Source organism: Crocuta crocuta, unplaced genomic scaffold (genome assembly GCF_008692635.1).
Source record: "Crocuta crocuta isolate KB4526 unplaced genomic scaffold, BGI_CrCroc_1.0 scaffold44, whole genome shotgun sequence".
In the NCBI taxonomy this organism is placed as follows: domain Eukaryota; kingdom Metazoa; phylum Chordata; class Mammalia; order Carnivora; family Hyaenidae; genus Crocuta; species Crocuta crocuta.
Genome location: NW_027530179.1, coordinates 6,285,784 through 6,298,514, shown reverse-complemented (window position 1 = coordinate 6,298,514; position 12,731 = coordinate 6,285,784). Strand labels below are relative to the sequence as shown.

The 12,731-nt window shown below is 49.3% G+C and overlaps 1 protein-coding gene across 4 annotated transcripts in view; it reads right to left on the bottom strand.

Annotated features, from left to right (window-relative positions):
* TRERF1 (transcriptional regulating factor 1) overlaps positions 1-12,731 on the bottom strand; it is a 206,204-nt gene that overhangs the window by 89,313 nt on the left and 104,160 nt on the right. Inside the window, exon 1 of one of the 4 annotated variants that reach the window (XM_077764958.1) lies at positions 8,174-8,228. The exons of the other annotated variants lie outside the window; for them this stretch is intronic. The gene's annotated coding sequence lies outside the window, so the exon portion shown is untranslated. Of the gene's footprint in view, positions 1-8,173; positions 8,229-12,731 lie in introns of those variants that run through there. 4 annotated transcript variants of the gene reach the window in all.

Here is a 12,731-nt window from a genome sequence, read left to right as displayed (position 1 = left end):
GGCTCACTCAGCTTCATCATGAGCTAGATGCCCATGGACTTCTCTAGAGTCCTAACATTCATAATGAGGTGGAGGTGACACACTCATGTCAGGACTGACCTTGCTGGACTGTTTATTAGGCTCCGTGGCACACGGGCCACAAAAACGAGTACAACTCCCGTGACTTCTGCAGAGCCAAACCAAGCACGTATGGGGTCAGCTGGGCGTGGGGTGGGGAGGATTAACATCAGAGAGGCTGGGGGGCGCCTGGGTGGCTCAGTCGGTTGAGCGTCCGACTTCGGCTCAGGTCATGATCTCGCAGTTCATAGGTTTGAGCCCCGCGTCAGGCTCTGTGCTGACAGCTAGCTTTGGATTCTGTGTCTTCCTCTCTCTCTGACCCTCCCCTGCTCACGCTGTCTCTCTCTCTCAATCAGAAATAAACAAAAAACATTATTAAAAACAACAACAACAGCATCAGAGAGGCCAGAACAGGGCAGGGCAGGGAGAAGACACCAGGGGCCTGAACTCTTGGTTCAACTGGCAATGAGAACCAGGAGCCCAGGAGCCCTGCTCCCTGGTACTGGGGGCCAGCACCAGGTACTCCCTGATCCCATAAGCAGCTGGAGGTAGGGCATCCCTCTGCTGACAAGTCAGGGGTCCCGGAAACCACAACAACACTCAATAGCGCTTACAGGTGCTTCACATGTGTTAACCCATTTAATATCCACAATGACTCTGTCACATACATACTGTTTTGTCCATGTTACATATGGGGAAACTAAGGCACTAAAGAGTCCACGTAAGCAGTTCTGAACCCAGGCAATGCGGACCCAGAGCCTGCATCTGTGCTCAGCAGGAAATGCGAGGGCCTGGGCTTCCCCCCGATTCTGGATGAAAGAGTCGGCGTGAGTGAGCACAGGACATGTCATTTATTGAGTGTCAGTGAGGTGCTACGTCGAGGCACTTTCCCGTGCATTAATGCGGGGATCCTCTCTCTTCTGCTCCCCTCCCCAACTTCCCTGCTAACCTGGTCACCCCCCTGCTCCAACTCCAATGCAACTGCAATGCAGAATCACTTCCTCAGGGGGATCTGGCCCCCCAACTAAGGAGAGCTGACATGGCTCCCACTACCTGGTCTTCGTATCGCTTTCCACGGCTCCCCATTATTCGCTTGTCTGTTACCTTCATAAATGCTTTTCTCCCTGGCTAGATTCTGAGCCAGCACCATCCCACAAGGCTTTGTGCAACAGCGGAAATATTCTATATGTGTGCTGTCCAAATTGGTAGCCAGAGCCACATGTGGCTACTGAGCTCTTAAAATCTGGCTAATGTGACTGGGGGGGCTGTGTTGAAGACTTCATTTACTTTTAATTCATTTAAGTCTAAATATCCACATGTTACCAGTGGCTGTTATATTCAACAGTGCAGGCCTAATCCCCACGAGGGCCTATTTTTGCATTGCAATATCCCCAGAGTCAGGCAACAGTAACGTTTATATGAATGAATGAGGAATGAACTAATGAATGAATGCAGAAACACAGGAGAGGGAAGCTGAAGAGGAAGGAAGAAGCAGAATCCAAGGGGGCACCACGTTCTTGCCTCCCATCGTCTCTGTGCTGTCCTGCCAACCTGACCATCACACCCTATCCCCGGGTCTCTCTGAGAGGATCTTCAGGGCCCTGCTCACCTTCCACAGGCTCTGAGGTCCAGGAGAATCTGGAGCCATAATGCCCATTTCTATCCCTCCCCACCCTTGCCAGGAAGTACGTCTTCCACAAGCTGCCTTATTCTACCTACTGGGGATGCACCTATTTGGGATCAACAAGCCATCATCTGCAAGAAAGCTGATTCCAAAGGAGGAATCCTCACTCCTTCCCCATCTGAGTTCTGTGTCTCCTGTGCCTTTCAGCGTTCATGTCACACCTGCACAGAACTGAGTGGGGCAAATGATTCCCATCAGGCCCTCAACCCCAACACCTGCCTGAGATGCGTGACTTAAGGAAACAATGGCTTGTGTGGCTTAGGGCAAATTCACAGCACCCCAGACCAGAAGTGTCACGCAGCTTGGTGAAGCCACACTGCCTATCTCAGCAGATGGTGCTCCACGTCCACGGAGGTCGTATTTATTAAGCCCTTTCTGCATGTAGACTATGTGTATGGAGGTGGTCGTGGTTCCTGCTCAGTGAAGTGGAGGCCCTAGCAAATGCCAAGAAAAGAAAAATACATGATGGTTTGCTTTCTTTAAGGAGGTCAGCTGGGGGCACTGGGGTTTTGGGGGGCACTGGAGTGTGTATCTGGAAAGGGGGGAGAGGTAAGGGAGGTAAGAGGCTGCCAGAGAAACTCTACTGATGCATCCTTCAGGCATCCTGAGCTGCACAGTGGGATGGTGAGCACCGAAGAGTCTTGAACGGGCCCTGCTCTCCCCACTTTCTGTGGAGGTGCTGCCCAAGGCCCAACAGAGAGGAAGCCGGTCACAGAAGGGCAGCGGGCAGATAATCGAGAGTCCTGAGGGCAGTGGAGCAAGAACTGTAATGTCTGTGACTTTCTCCAACATTCGAAGCACCTCTTCCATGCAGACTTCTCTTAGAAAAGCTGGGTTCAAGCTCTAATTCTACTGCTCCTCATAGAGATGTAGGAGAAACTCACTATATCGAGCTGGAAGCCCCTGGAGTTGGTCTCTAGGCCCAGGAATAATCCACTCCTGCTTATGGAGTCCCCACTGGTCGATCAATGGGTGTGGTCCCCATCCTCAAAGCCAGCCTAGTCTATTGGGAGAGGCCAGACTGTCTATACTGTGAGGCATATGTGATAGAGAGTGCAAAGGAAAGGTAGACGGGTGTCCTGGTGGGGACCAAGAATGGCTCTGAGGAGACACACCTCTGAGCTGAGTCTTGAAGGATGTACAGAACTCTCACAGGTGTAAAGAGGGAAAGGTGTCAGCAGGAAGGACAGCATAAGCAAAAGGATGGAAATGGGCAAGTACCAGATCACTGGTTCTCAACCTGGCTGCATATTAAAGTCATTCATGGAGCTTTTAAAAGGGACTGATGTCCAAACCCCGCCACCCAGAGATACTCATATAACTTATCTGGGGTTGGGGTCTCAGCACTGGTATTTATGAAGAACTCCCCATGGTTGATAGCTGACATCCCTGCTACCTGGACTGGCTGCACCACCATCACTTAGGAGCTTATTAGAAATACAGAGTCTCGGGGCACCCAGGTGGCTCAGTCGGTTGAGGGTCGGACTTGATCCCGGATCAGGTATTAAGCTCACTGTTGCGAGTTCAAGCCCCATATTGGGCTCCACGCTGGGCATGGAGCCTACTTGAAAAAAAAAAAATACAGAATCTCAGTACCCCGCCCCCCCCAGACCTCCCGAGTCAGAATCTACATTGTCACAAGATCCCTGGGTGATCTGTGTGCACATCAAACTCTGAGAAGACCTGCTCTAGAGTACTAGAGGAAGGGTGAGGGGTTGCACTGAAATCAGCAGGCTTGTATCTTTTTGTTCAAAGGCATCTGGCTCACTGCTATGGGGAAGTGGCTGTACCCAAAATGATACCCAAATGACCCAAAGCAGCAAGAGCCACGTATCAGAGAGCCGCCCTCCACTGAGCACTGTGAGGAAAGGGAGGGTTACCATATGGCACAGATACAAGAAAGAGGGAACTAAGAAGTTGGGGGGCAGGGGAACCTGGCTTCTGACAAGACCAGGATTCTGTGAGGCACTAAGAATAAGTGATCTGGGCCATGGAATGTGAATTCAGAGTGCACGTGTGCATGTATGTGTGCATACATATGCACACATGGAGGCATGAAATTCAAAATGATGCTAAAGATGTTATCAGACTTTGAGCTGCTACCAGAAGCCTAAATTAAATGCATCACTCATTAAATGGAATTTCCAAAAGACTAACTTCTGAAAAGCAGCAATCTTGCTTCTGCGTGTTAAGGGCTAGAAAATGGCGTGCCCCTTTGACGCCTCCCTTCCTATACCCCCTTCCCACCCAGCAGGATTTCAGATAACTTTCCCGGAATCTCGTCTCGATGTCACGCACAGACTTTGGAAGTGATCAGCCACATTGCTGGAATGGGACCTCAAAGAGGCCCCTCCATACCATTCACAGCCACACCAAGCCAACTGTTATTGTGGTTTTGTTGTTTTGTGGTGATGATTCAACACACATCTGCTTTTACTTATTTTTCACAACTGGTCTATGCCCAACAGTTGGCTGGATAACCCCTCTTGCTCACCTCCATCCACTACTAAGGCTGGGAAAACTCAATAATCCTTCACCAGCTTCCCGATAACCCCTCTTGCTCACCTCCATCCACTACTAAGGCTGGGAAAACTCAATAATTCTTCACCAGCTTCCCTTGCAGCTAGGAGTGACCATACCATACTTAGAGAACAAGACAAGCATAGGGACAGAGAGCCAAGACACCAAGGAGGGCAAAGGAGAAAGACTGAAAGATCTCCTATCCTTGAGGTCACCACGGACAGCCAGACCCACCACAGATAACCACTGCTTCCATCCTCACTTCTTGTTTTATGAGAAAATGCATTACCGCTGTTTATGGCGAAAAGCATGCGCTGGTCTTTCCTATCCTCAGCTCCTCTCCCTCCATCAGCTTCACCTCCCTGTCTTTCTACTATTTGCATCTAGTTTTTGCACCACTCCAGACTCCAGACTGCTCCATTTTCCTTATTATTTTCCGAGTCACAACCTCCTCCCCAACTCGTTATAGAACACAGCAGGGTTAAATGCACAAGCCAACTTTTGAGACACCAAGCTTGAATGTCCAATCCCTGATCCCCACCCAGTAGTCTCTTCTTATGTCTGGAAACTTCAGCAGAGGTAGACATTTTCACCCAAAGCTGTAAGAACAATGAGTAAATTCCATTATGATGTTTCTTTACATCTTTGGGTTATCGTTATGAGCCAATAAAGGCATAAGGATTATTTCTCAGGTGTATTTATATTTTAACAAATCTTGAATTTCATAGCAGGTAACAAGGCTCAGCTAACTCATCCAGGCTGACATGATCAACAAAGACAGAAGGCCTTGAATAAGTAACTACTCCTAAGAACAGATGTATAAACAGAAACACAATTTATGAGCTAGCCCAGTGCTCTTCCCAAACTAGCCTGATGTAATCCAGCCCTGAGTGTCCCTTCAGCACTCAACTGGATATATGATCAGGCAAAACATACTCTAATCTTGATTAAGTTTAAGATTTCTTTCTTTCAGTTGACTACTTTATATATGTTCAACGGACATGTTTTCTGCAACTATTGACATGCCTTGGCCTCCTTCAGGTTGCGAAATGCTCACAGGCAGGAATGGTGTCCAAATGGCACTTCGTCCTTCCACACTGCACCCACCCCACAGCCAAGTCTGATCCCATCCCCAAAACATCAGTAGCCAAGTCAAAATCAGAAATAACATGGCAGTTGCCAGTCACAACCAAACAGCCATTTCTTACCTGTACATGATACAGAAATTAGTCACGTTTTCAGGGCTCTCTCATTTCAAGAATGATTCACAATTTTTTGTGAGTCAGACACACCACCCCATTCCTGCTCTAGCTCATAAGAAGTGTGGAGTGAAAGCATCAGGGGATGGATAATTACCCCAAGATCACCCTGGGGGGCAGAGAGGCAGACCGTGAAAGGGACGGTAGCTCACCAGGACCGTCAGAGAAGATCAAGCACTCTAACTGCGGTGCTCAATTTCCCCAAACAGGAATACCGCTCTTATGCTCAACATCTATTCATCAGCACACAGACTGATCTATCTGTTCTTTTACAAGTGGCATTTCCCCCCCTTTCTTGACTTTGTTTCTTCTTCATACACCACACGTGAAGCTTCAGGAGGGTCACCTTTCCCCCACCATGTATATGAGCAAAAAAGAAAATGCTCTTATCAGATCACATCAAATTAACATTCTGAAAATTCTCCTGAAATGATCGATTTCTTTCTGGAACTTTCTCTAACCAGCACCTCACTCCTCCATAACACGCCCAGCTGCCTGGTCTTTTAGAGCTAATCTTTACGTACTAAGCACTTGACCATGGATGCTGGGAAACTGTTCAGAATCCGTTCCTCCAAGGCCCTGCCTAAGATGCTGAGAGCCCATCATTGGTGACTGGCTTCCAAGCAGTCCCCTAAGTGCAGTGGTAAGCTCAGCCTGGTGGCTCCCCCTCACATCCTTCCAGATTTGGGTGTGGGACTTTCATGACCCCAAATCATTTACCAGCAGAGCAGGCGCTGGAAAGAACAAGGGGCTTTATAGACGGAAAGCTCTTACTCTGAACCTAGCTTGGTGTGATCCCAGGCATACCACTTCACATCTGCAAGCCTCTGTTTCCTCAACTGTAAATTAACACCTGCCCTGTAGGATTGTTTCAAGGATTACAGATAGTGTAGGAAGTTTCCGGCCCATAGGGGGTGCTCAGTCTGGTCAATTACCGATAACCATCACCACCATAGTGAGAACACTCCAAAAATACACTCACGCAGTTTATGGGATACCTCACTCATAGGCACTGCCTGGTCTGTGCGTGCAACCACTCAGGGTCTTCATTCCGTCCTGTGTCCGTGGGTCTGCCTTAGAGTCTCAGGCCCGGGAATGGGCAGGGGTGAGGGCAGGGCAAGGTTTAGACAATATACAGAGGAAGGCACATTCCCTTTGGAGATGAGGCACCTGCTACTATTGTGGGAGATCTGGCTTTGTATCAAAATTCAGTGGGTTAGCTAAACTGAGCAACGCCAAAGCCTCAGGTCTCACCCTGACATGGCTCCCTCTTCCAGAACCACGTAGCCCATGCCCCTTCCAAGGTTAGCTGCTTCATCTGGAAAATGATCACCAGTCCCAAACAGTGACCTACCAACACACATTGGCACCACCAGGAGAAAACCAAAAATCTGTCCTTCAGTCCATCTTGGATGCAATGGGGATAGGAGTTTCAACTTTATTTGTGGGAAGGACAGCATTTAAAATGTTCAATATCAATTCATATGCTGACACTCCTCCTTCCTGCAACCCCAGGCTTTGGTAATTATTAGTGAAGCCATCTGCTCAGCCTAATGAAATGTGCAATCTCCTGCACATATAATTAGTGCAGTCATTTTAATTAATTAAACAAATTAATTAATAGCAAGGATACTGCAACCACTTCCTAGGAACTGCATCCAACTCATGTATTCTGCATGTATCTACTGGGCTCCTACTGAGGGCAGAGTCCCACACTCGTGCTCGGAGGAGATAAAGATGCCCCAGGAGTTGAAACGGAAGCCCAATTACACGGTTGCTGAAGACTATCCCTTCTGCTTCAGGTGACAGTTCATCTTGGTTTGAAAGCTCAAAGTCAAGGTCCCGAGAATCCCCCTACCCCCAAGCCAAAGCAACTCGGGATGGTTTTGACCTGGCTCAAAGTTCACCACTAGCTAATCTCCACTGAAAAGGAGATGGCTAATACTGGCCACCCTGCAAGCTGACCTCCTGTCATGGGGGACCCTGCTGATCCATCAAGGAGCCCAGGCTCAGCCAGCCCCAAATCCTTGGCCACTATTTTTTTTTAAATGTTTGTTTATTTTTGAGAGAGAGAGAGAGAGACAGAGAGTGCAAGCAGGGGGAGGGGCAGAGAGAGGGGGAGACACAGAATCATAAGCAGGCTCCAGGCTCCAAGTTGTCAGCACAGAGCCCGACGTGGAGCTCGAGCTCATGGACCGCGAGATCATGACCTGAGCCGAAGTCAGACACTCAACTGACTGAGCCACCCAGGCGTCCCCAGGAACCACTATTAACAGTCCTAAATAAGAAGCCCAGAAAATCACATTTCTTTACCATGTAATCCCTAGAATCATAGAAACTCTAGGCTAGCAAAGGCCTTTGAAGTCTAGTCTTATCACTCATCCGGAGCTTAAATCCCCACTACAGTATCCTCCACTAGTAGCCAGCCAGCCTCTCCTTACATACCTCTAACGACGGGAAACTCACTATCCTTTAAAGTAACCCTTCCTATCTTCCAAAGCTTTGGCTGTTAAACTCCTTCCTTTAATTACTGAAATGCTTCTCTTATCAGTCTCTTTTGGCNAACCACTTCATGGTACTCTAATAAAACACAGCTATAAATTCCTTTCTAGTCTTCTCTTTTCTAGGCCTAGTTTCTCCATCTGTTACTCACATGACTTGGTTTAGCGTTGGGAGTGGTGTCCCAATGCTCTAACGCCCCGCTGAACTCCTCCTGTGGTACGATGCCCAGGTACACCCGCCATGCCCGTCACCACGCCCATGGCGGATCCGTCACTCTGTTACAACATCTGGCAGCGCCAGCATGCGCTGCCTCCTACCAGCTCCCTGACGCCGCTTCTGAATGTGCTACTGTTGAGCCACAATTCCATCCCATCTGCCACAGGACTTCCCGGGAGCTTACACTCCATCTGGAGTCCTGGGATCTGAGAAACCCCACCAGACGGTAAGAAAATATCCGATAAATGACCAACTGCCAATTTCCCTGTGAGAAACAACTTGCTCTGAAGGTCTGCTTCAAAAGTGATTTCTTAAGAATCCGGACAGCATGTTGCCACCGAAACCATATTGAAAATGATGGAGGGACTCTCAGGCCGGCCCACAAAAGCCTTCTGAACTCACACGGTCCCTGCTGCATAAAACTGCGAGTTTGCCTACACGTCGCCACCATTTATATTATGGTTTCCATGGTAACGCAAGCTCTGCATTCCATTTCAGAGAACTAGACAGGAGGTCCACCCAGTGTTACGTTACTCTGGGTTGTCTAGGCGGGGGGCAGGAGGTGGGGTGGGGGTGTTGACCTCGGAGAAGAAATGACTCTAGACGCTAGTCCACTCTGTTAACTCACAGGTCCTTCCAAGTGGTGCTGTCCTAAGGGCAACCTGAGGGCCTGTTAGGGCCAGATGAGGTATGAGGCTGCCCCCAGGAGATAACAGTGATGGAGCTGGGTTGTGTCGGTGGTGGTGCTCTTTTTCAACAAACTACCTCAGACACAGGATAGGGGTGTTTCTCAAAGCCAGAAAATTAAACCTAGTCATGAGTTGTCACGTTCCCCAGTCTTTAAGAGGGATCTTTCCAAGCTGGTGTGTGTGCTGACCGGGGGGCGGGGGGATGGAGAACGCGGGGAAGAGGTGTTGACACCAAACTGACTACAGCGAGGATGTCAAGGCTCGGCTCTTCCCCGCGGAAGCTCCGCATCCTTCCTTCTTCCCTGTTCTTCCACCCCTACCCCAGCCCCACCTCCTGGACCCAGGCTGCTTCTCTTTCGAGGAGGGTACGGGAGCCATCAGGAAGGCAGTGAATGGACTCTGCGTCCATGGGTCCCGTGTGCCCGCCTAAGGCAGGAGTAGCTGTGCCCACCCGGACGAAGGCAGGTGTCGGCACGGACAGAGCTGGGCCAAGAGTCTGAGGCCAGGGATTTGAGACGTCACCCCACCACCCTCTAGCACCCTGAACGTGTTCACCAGTGCCGCCAACCTCCCCGGGCCTCAGCTTCCTCATCTCTAAACTGAGCTTAACATCCTCCTCACGGGGCTGTCCCAAGTAATAAATGAAAGGCAGTAATAACAACAGCGGAACTTCTCGTAGGAGCTCTTTCCAGCACTGTTCTAGGCACTGGGCTTAACTCACTTACACTGTACAACAATCCTCATGCTTCATTAACGAGGCCCAGAAAGGATGGGTTATTTGCCCCAAATTGTGTAGCTGCGTAAGCAACAGGGCCAGGAGAATAGACAAAAAGCTACTTTGGGAACAAGAATGTGTTATGATGGATGGTTGTCACTGTTGTCGATAATGAGCAACACAGGACAGTGCACGGGTACTCAAGTCTGTACTTCCTTCTGCAGGAGATCGCAGTGACCCCTGCCCGGGACTCTTAAGGCTCTGACAGTGTGGCCCCTCCAGCCACAAGCGAAGACCTAACCCAGTAGTCATCTGGGTAGAGCTCACTGTGTGCTCAACACTGTAGCCCCAGGGCTTGGTCTAAGGCCTCCTCATCACTCTGCCACCCTGTTTAATACTGCAAAATGCACTTCACTCCCCTCACTCCCATTCACCTTCCTTATCTCATTTTTCCGCATAGCATTTATCACCCTCTAACCTACCACATATTGTATTACTTTGTTACTGCCAGTCACCCAACGAGATTGTGGGTTCCCCGAGGGCAGGGAGTTTTATCCCTTCTGTTCAGTATTAGACCCCCAATACGCTACACAATGCTGGACACATGGCGGGTGTTAAGTGTTTGCTGAATGGGTGATAACTTAATCACAGACATGGACAAAATGTCTTTAAGAAACTGTTAAGCAAAAGAAAACAGGCCCTTCAATTTTACATAAAATGATCCCATCTGTGTATCCATTTACATAAAATGATCCCATACACCGTGTGTATGTGTGTGTCTGAACACATGTGTGAGTGCACAAAAAACAATCTGGAAAGATGCACAGGAACATGTTCACTGTGGTTATTTCTAAGGAGTAAGGACAGCGTGGGGCACCGGGGTGGCTCAGTCAGTTAAGCAACTGACTCTTGATTTTGGTTCAGGTCATGAGCTCATAGTTTGTGGGACTGATCCCTGCATCAGGCTCTGTGCTGGCAGCTTGTGATTCTTTCTCTCCCTGTCTCTCTGTTCTTCCCTGCTTGCACATATGGGTGTGCTCTCTCTCTGTCCCTCAAAATAAATAAACATTAAAAAGAAGAAGAAGTAAAGGGGTGCCTGGGTGGCAGTTGGTTAAGTGTCCAACTCTTCTTTTTTCTTTTTGATGTTTATTTATTTTTGAGAGAGACAGACAGACAGACAGAGCTCAAGTAGGGGAGGGGCAGAAAGAGGGAGACACAGAAGCTGAAGCAGGCTCCAGGCTCTGCGCTGTCAGCATAGAGCCCAACCTACAAACAGCAAGATCATGACCTGAGCCAAAATCAGTAGCTTAACCGACCGAGCCACCTAGTTGCCCCAAGTGTTCAGCTCAGGTCGTGATCTCACAGTTCATGGGTTCAAGCCCCGCATCGGGCTCTGTGCCACCTGCCTGGGATTCTGTCTCTCCTTCTCCCTGCCCCTTCCCTGCTTGTGTGCACTCTCTCTAAATAAATAAATAAACTTTTAAAAAAAATTTTAAAAAGAGAAGTAAAGATAGCTTTAACTTCCTACTAAATGTTTTCCCAAGACTACATATCATCCCCATAAAATGTTAAAGCTATGTGGATCTGAAGACAAATACACCATATACACACATATACACACCGCAGAAGAACGCAGACCCACCCTCCTGCTGGGGGCCCAGAGCCGCGTTTTCACTCATGGACCAGAAATGCTGAGAGAAATAACAGAAGCAGGTCTACAGGGCCTGGAACAGCACAGCAGCTCCTTCTGATCTCCTCCGAAAAGCGAATGACTCAAAAAAGGAAAACTCTATAAAAATCAAAACCCACTTGACTGCCTCTGTAAAGCAGTCTCGGAATTGTTTAATCCTCTGTGATTATTTTTAAATTACAGTCGAATGTTCCAGAAAATGTAAGGCAAAACCCAATACATAATGTGAAGTATTTTGTGACTAAAAATTCACTCCACATTAAAGAAGCCTCGCTCTCCTGCGGCAGTGTTAAAGAGGAAGTCGGGATAACCGAATTCCACCCAAGACCCAGGGCCTGGCTCAGAAGGGTCTGAATTCCCGCCCTCCTGCTCCATGCGGCCGACAAACTCTGCATACAGGCGCTCACAGAGAACAACCAACCTGACTGGCACGTCCCTCTGTCACCCACAAATCACCGAGGTCCCGTCAACGTGCCACGTACCGAGTGCAGGCCAGCTGTGGGCCCAGCACAAGGCCAGGTGCCATGAGGTGGAAGGAAGCAAGATAAGAAGGCTGCCTTCAAGGAAGAACTAACACGCGAGCAACGCGGAAGAAAACAATTAGGCTCACTTGATGGAGTAGCACTTACTATATGTGTAATAAGAATTCTGAGAACAAAGAGGTTAATGTGAGGAAGGAAGCTTCAGACACGACAGCAGACGACAGTCAGCCTTGCTGAGAGCCGTACGTCACAGAGTGCCCAGAAGACAGGAGCTGAGGGCTGGGGCTGGGACGAGGGAGGCGGGCCTCGATGTGAACGACACGCTACTGTGGGTACAGCTCCTCCAGCACTGCCACTTCCCCTGCCCTACCTTCCAGGCATAGCGTGGTGCCACACGTATGCAGAGAGCCTCCCCTAGAGAGGGCGGACTCTTCCTGAACGCAGAGGAGCTTCAACTCTGTGTGACAGAAGCTTTCAAATCTTGGTTGATTCTGGGAGCCAAGCGGGGCCAGAGAGGATGAGAAGGGAGCCCCTGTGAGGATATCTAGCTCCCAGAACTCTGGTCAACCCATGGCGATTCAGAACGCTGGTCTGGAAGGGCCTCGGACAGCAGAAATGTGAGCAGGGCTCAGGGCTTAGCTGGAAAGAGCTAGGGAAGACGTAGTGGATAAGGCAGAAAGAAGAAGAAATGGGCCAAATTAAGGACCTTGCAAAGGGGAAAGGAATAGGGAAAGAGCTGGCCAGGGCAGGGAAGGGAGCGAGTAGCATCTAAAGCCACCAAATGTCCTGGTTTGCCAGGGACCGAGGGGTGTCTGGGGACTCAGGACTTCCAGTACTAAAACCAGGGTGAGCTGGTCCAATCAGCGCTACCAATACCACTCAGGGATGCTGAGGGGGTAATCACCCGTTGGTGCTTG